Here is a 6,456-nt window from a genome sequence, read left to right as displayed (position 1 = left end):
CTTATTATTAAACAGTATGACTTTATTTCTGTCATACATCTACAGAAGTTGTTTCATTGAAAATGTTTTGTTGTAAGTTACCATTATAGAGATCAGTGTTTGCTTTAGTTGGGATGCTGATGCTAAAACATTAGAGTTTCTTTTGCGGCTTGAGCTGTTTTTGTGCAAGTCACACTTGTGCACACACACAGTTTATGAATGATTGTGGTTATGATGATTATGATGACAAAATCATCATATTGCCTGTTCATTCACTAAGGAATTCATTCTCACTCATTCAGAGTTTAATCCTCAATCAAAAGTGTTACATTACCACCACTGTGAAACCACAGCAATACATTACAATGACTGTTTTTAAACATCATAAACAAAAGAAACAGATCTACACTGTCTTACAGAAACACAGAGAATATCACAATTTAGCACATGAATCTCAACAATGGTGGCAATATTTTTTTATTATTCATGCAGCAGTGCATGCTGGGAGTTTTATATTATCCTGGAACCCAGCATGCATTGCGACATGACACTTTTGATTGTCACCATTGTTGAGATTCATGTGCTGATTGTTGATGTCTGTGTGTGTATGAGTCAAGCAGAAGTTAAAAATGTTTTAATGCACTATATGATTACGATATTCTTCAGAAGACCCGATTACAGAAAAGTTGATTTCATGTTGTAGATTCACAGATACATAATAAATATGAAATAACCATAACTCCAAAGAATATATAGAGGAAATATTTGAAAATAAGACATGTCCTGAATGATTTTTAAATCATCACAAAAGCCAAAAACACCTGATCATCTTCTTCTTGACTTTTTCTTGCCACAACAAATGTGTTTCATAAACTTTGTTACAGCAGTCAGAGAGAGATGAATGGTAAGAAGTCAAGGGACAAGAGACCAACTAAAGCAAATACTGATCTCCATCATGGCGACAACAAACTTTATTAACTAAATCTCTGTTAATTCTCAACAAGAACTTTTGTACATGTATGAAAGAAATAATGTTAAACTGGTTTGTAAACTGTATTCACACTCAGTGTTGCTGGAAGTCAGTTGTAGTTTTTGTGTTTCTCTTTTTTCTGTTCTTGTTTTTCTGTCCTTCAGTGATTCTGCTTATCAGTGTTCATCAGTGTCTCAATTCACTCACTTCTTTTCATTCAAGGGGACTTTATTAGTGAACTAATGTAGGGAATAGTGAATGAGGGTATAGGGTGTGACTGGGAAAACAGCCTCTGAGTGTCGACTTTGAGCGCTGTTAATTCACAGTATATTCCTTTAGGCTAGTTTTGTTTTCTACGGTATATTACTGTTTTAATGGAAAATGGTATGATATTGTCAGAATTTGGCCTTTTTTTAAAGCAAGGGTTAACAGTGTACTCTCTCAATCCACAAGCTCAATGTGACACTGCCTCCAACTGGCAGAAAGAGCTCAATGTACCGTTTCAGGATGAGCTCAATGAGTCTTTATCCAGATTTACTGATGAAAAGACATTATGGGGCAGTTTTCTGGAGAGAGATAAAGCCTTGTCTTCAGATTAACAGTAATCTGCTTTACCTGTCATGGTTTTAAATAGTCCTAGACTTAAGGCCCGTTCACACCAAGGACGTGCTTAGAATAAAAAGACCGTTATTGGTCGTTGGTGTGGACGCATATATAGTTATCTTTATCGTTATCGTGCTTGGTGTGAACGGGACTTTAGTCTTGTCCAGAGTTTAAGATCCTCTTAAGTTAAGAACTCTTCTGATTATTCTTTTCACTCCTCTATCAGAAATCTTGCGAGGAGCACTGGTCGAGGCAAATTTATGGTGAAATTATTGTCTTTCCACTTCCGTATTATGGCCCCAAAAGTGCTCACTGAACCATTCAGAAGCTTAGAATGGCACCTATAACCAATGCCATCATTATGTTTTGCAACAATTAGGTGGCGAAGGTCTTGAGACAGCTCTTCGCTTTTACCCATCATGAGATGTGTCTTGTGTGACACCTTGGCAATGAGACCTTTTTGTAGGCCATCATTTGGGACAGAACCAGCTGTTATTAATTTCCACTGACAGGGGGCTGGATTGCTTTTTAATTACTGTAAGTTTTCAGCAGTTGTCTTGGCTTTCAATTTCAAAACAATGTGAGAGGACGAGGACGAGTGCGTATCCGAGGTGGGCGACGAGGAGGAAGAGGAGGAGGGCAAGAAAGATGAAGAGGAGTAAGAGGGAAAGAAAGAGGAAGAGGAGGAGAAAGAGGGCAAGATAGAGGAAGAGGGGGAGGAGAGCAAGAAAGAGGAAGAGGAGGAGAAAGAGGGCAAGAAAGAGGAAGAGGGGTAGGAGGGCAAGAAAGAGGAAGAGGAGGAGGGCAAGAAAGAGGAAGAGGGCAAGAAAGAGGACAAGGAAGAGGGCAAGAAAGAGAAAGAGGGGGAGGAGGGCAAGAAAGAGGAGGAGGAGGAGGACAAGAAATATGAAGAGGAGGAAGAGGGCAAGAAAGAGGAAGAGGGGGAGGAGGGCAAGAAAGAGGAGGAGGAGGGCAAGAAAGAGGAAGAGGAGGAGGAGGACAAGAAATAGGAAGAGGAGGAGGAAGATGGCAAGAAAGAAGAAGAGGGGGAGGGTAAGAAAGAGGAATAGGGTGAGGAGGGAAAGAAAGAGGAAGAGGGCAATAAAGAGGAAGAGGAGGAAGAGGGCAATAAAGAGGAAGTGGGGGAGGAGGGCAAGAAAGAGGACTACAAAGAGAAAGAGGACAAGGTAGAGGACAAGAAAGAGGAAGAGGAGGAGGAAGAGGGCAAGAAAGATGAAGGGGGAGGAGGGCAAGAAAGAGGACAATAAAGAGGAAGAGGAGGAGGACTAGAAAGGTGAAGGGGGAGGAGGGCAAGAAAGAGGAAGAGGACAAGAAAGATGAAGGGGAGGAGGGAGGAGGGCAAGAAAGAGGAGGACTACAAAGAGGAAGAGGACAAGGTAGAGGACAAGAAAGAGGAAGAGGAGGAAGAGGGCAAGAAAGATGAAGGGGGAGGAGGGCAAGAAAGAGGAAGAGGAGGAGGACAATAAAGACGAAGAGGAGGAGGACAATAAAGACGAAGAGGAGGAGGAAGAGGACAAGAAAGATGGGGGAGGAGGGAGGAGGGCAAGAAAGAGGAGGAGGACAAGAAAGGAAGATGAGGAGGAAGAGGGCAAGAAAGATGAAGGGGGAGGAGGGCAAGAAAGAGGAGGACTACAAAGAGGAAGAGGACAAGGTAGAGGACAAGAAAGAGGAAGAGGGCAAGAAAGATGAAGGGGGAGGGGGGCAAGAAAGGGGAGGACAATAAAGAGGAAGAAGAGTAGGAAGAGGACAAGAAAGATGAAGGGGAGGAGGGCAAGAAAGAGGAAAAAGAGGAGGAGAAAGAGGGCAAGAAAGAGGAAAAGGAGGAGGACAAGAAAGTGGAAGATGACAAGAAATAGGAAAAGGAGGAGGAAGAGGGCAAGAAAGAGGAAGAGGGCAAGAAAGAGGAAGAGGGGGAGGAGGGCAAGAAAGAGGAAGAGAACAATAAAGAGGAAGAGGAGGAGGAATAGAAAGATGAAGGGGGGAGGAGGGCAAGAAAGAGTAAGAGGAGCAGGAAGAGGGCAAGAAAGAGGAAAAGGAGGAGGACAAGAAAGTGGAAGATGACAAGAAATAGGAAGAGGAGGAGGAAGAGGGCAAGAAAGAGGAAGAGGGGATGAGGGCAAGATAGAGGACGAGGTAGAGGACAAGAAAGAGCAAGAGGGCAAGAAAGAGGAAGGGGGAGGAGAGCAAAAAAGAGGAAGAGGAGGACAATAAAGAGGAAGAGGAGGAAAAGGGCAAGAAAGAGGAAGAGGAGGGCAAGAAAGAGGAAGAGGGGGAGGAGGGCAAGAAATAGGAAGAGGAGGATAATAAATAGGAAGAGGAGGATGATAAGAAATAGGAAGAGGAGGATAAGAAATAGGAAGAGGGGGAGGAGGGCAAGAAAGATGAAGAAGAGGAGGAGGAAGAAGGCGAGGAAGAAGGCAAGAAAGAGGAAGATGGCAAGAAAGAGGAAGAGGAGGACAAGAAAGAGGAAGACGAGGACAAGAAAGAGGAAGAGGAGGGCAAGAAGTAGGAAGAGGAGGAGGAAGAGGGCAAGAAATAGGAAGAGGGGGAAGAGGGCAAGAAAGAGGAAGAGGGGGAGGAGGGCAAGAAAGAGGAAGAGGGGGAGGAGGGCAAGAAAGAGGAGGAGGAGGGGGAGGAGGACAATAAAGAGGAAGAGGAGGAGGAAGAGGGAAATAAAGAGGAAGAGGGCAATAAAGAGGAAGAGTGGGAGGAGGGCAAGAAAGAGAAAAAGGATGAGGAGGACAAGGACGCCGCGTTATCGACCAAGCAGAACAATCCTTCCATCCACCATAGATAATTTTTCAAATTGCTTATCGGATTTGTTTCAGCTGCTGCCTGAACCTAAACAAACACAACATGACATCATGACTTTGCGTAAACATACACGCCACTTTCAAGTCAAAAGTGGCGTGTTATTTATACGTATTTTGAGCTATTCGCGTGTATGTTCACGCCGAAACGAACCGTCATCTTCCGCGTGTATGTCTACGCCGTTAAATGTCCGCGCGAAACGGAGCAAAATGTATGTGAAATAATCATGTTGGTCCCCTTTGGAAAACGTGTCGATGGCACAGTTTAACAGCCTCAGACGTGAATCTTACACGTACCATTATCCCCGGACGTTTGCTAATCCTACCATCTAATCATAACAATTTCTTAAAACTACGTAGGCTACAATTACAAAGAAAAACAACAGACAGACAAATATAATCACAATAATTTATTTAATAAGAAAATGTCAAAATCGGTACCAAAAGTTGTTCACGTGACGTGATGTGTCGCAGTCCTCTCTGGCAGTGATTTTGTATGAGGTAACAGCAGAATTTAAGTTATTAATTCAAATCCATCATGAAAATGTTAATCCGTCTTCGGTTCGGTTCGCTCTGAGGGCTGCGCGGCAGTGGTGCGCGCTTCATTTCAAATGTGAATGACGCAATCTGTGACGAAGCAGGCGAGGCGAGAGCCAATGAGTGTTTGATATTACTGCCGTAACCATAGTAACCTGTCGTAACGCTTCTTGAGGGCGCAATTTTTGAATTTGAATTCATAACAAGCGCGGGGTTTGACGTTTACGGTCAAGATGACGATTACTGGATAAAGGGCTGAGTTTGGATCTTTTTCTGGCAAATATGGATTCTGAAGGTTTGGATTACATCAAGCTAATAAAATTGGTGTATTTTGTGAATCGATGTTGTGTTGTAAGGTTAATTATTGTGATTATACTCGTCTGTCTGTTGTTTTTCTTTATAATCGTTGCCTAGGTAGTTTTAAGAAATGGTTATGGTTAGGTTTAGGGGTAGGATTCGTGGCTCAAACTATATTTTAATGCCATATTGTTCATAAAAATGCCATTTTCCTATATCTGTCCATTACGTTTTATAATTTTAATATTGTCCATAAAATGGGTATGTTTAGGTGTGAGAGTAGAGTTAAGGGATCTTACATTTATAATCTATGGAATTGACGGGTGACGGGTAGGTTTAGGGACGGAGTTGGGGTAGGTCATATTTATAATGTAACGTTAAGTCAACGGCGTTGATAAACACGCTGAAAAGCGATTATGCGTGTTGATAGCACGCCAAAAATGGAAATCGAATTGGCGTGCCATACATACGCCATTTCATGAGATCAGTCTGACAAACAGATGAACTAGAGGAATTAACTAGCACTATGAGCACCATTCTCTCTGGAAAATTGGATATTGTTGCACCCATTAGATTAAAAAAGGTCAGAGAGAAAAGTAAATCACCATGGTACAACAATACTACGCATGTTTTAAAGAGAGAAACCCGTAATTTAGAGCATAAATGTAAACAAACTAATTTGGAGGTCTTTAGAATCGCATGGAAAGACAGTATGTCACGTTATAAAAAGGCCCTAAAAGCGGGCAGGGCTGATCACCTCCGCAAACTAATAGAAAACAACCAAAACAATCCTAGGTTTTTATTTAACACCGTGGCTAGACTAACAAATAAACAAGCGTCTCCTGAACAAAATATTCTGTTACAGTTTAGTAGTAATGATTTCATGAACTTCTTCACTGAGAAAATAGAAAACATCAGAACCACAATTGTAAACGTTAAATCTTCAATCGCGCCTTATAATTCAGCCTCGATTATCACCCCGCAAGAACAATTACAGTGCTTTACAACTATAGAACAAAAAGAGTTACAAAAACTTATCACTTCATCTAAATCAACAACATGTTTATTAGATCCTATACCCACTAAACTACTGAAAGTGCTACCGATAGTGGAAGAGCCTCTTCTCAATATTATTAACTCCTCTTTATCTTTAGGTCATGTTCCAAGAACATTTAAACTGGCAGTTATAAAACCTCTCATTAAGAAAAAACAATTAGACCCACATAATCTAGCAAATTA

This window comes from Scardinius erythrophthalmus, assembly GCF_964197995.2.
Source record: "Scardinius erythrophthalmus genome assembly, chromosome: 3".
Taxonomy (NCBI): Eukaryota; Metazoa; Chordata; class Actinopteri; order Cypriniformes; family Leuciscidae; genus Scardinius; species Scardinius erythrophthalmus.
This window is presented reverse-complemented; position numbering follows the sequence as displayed.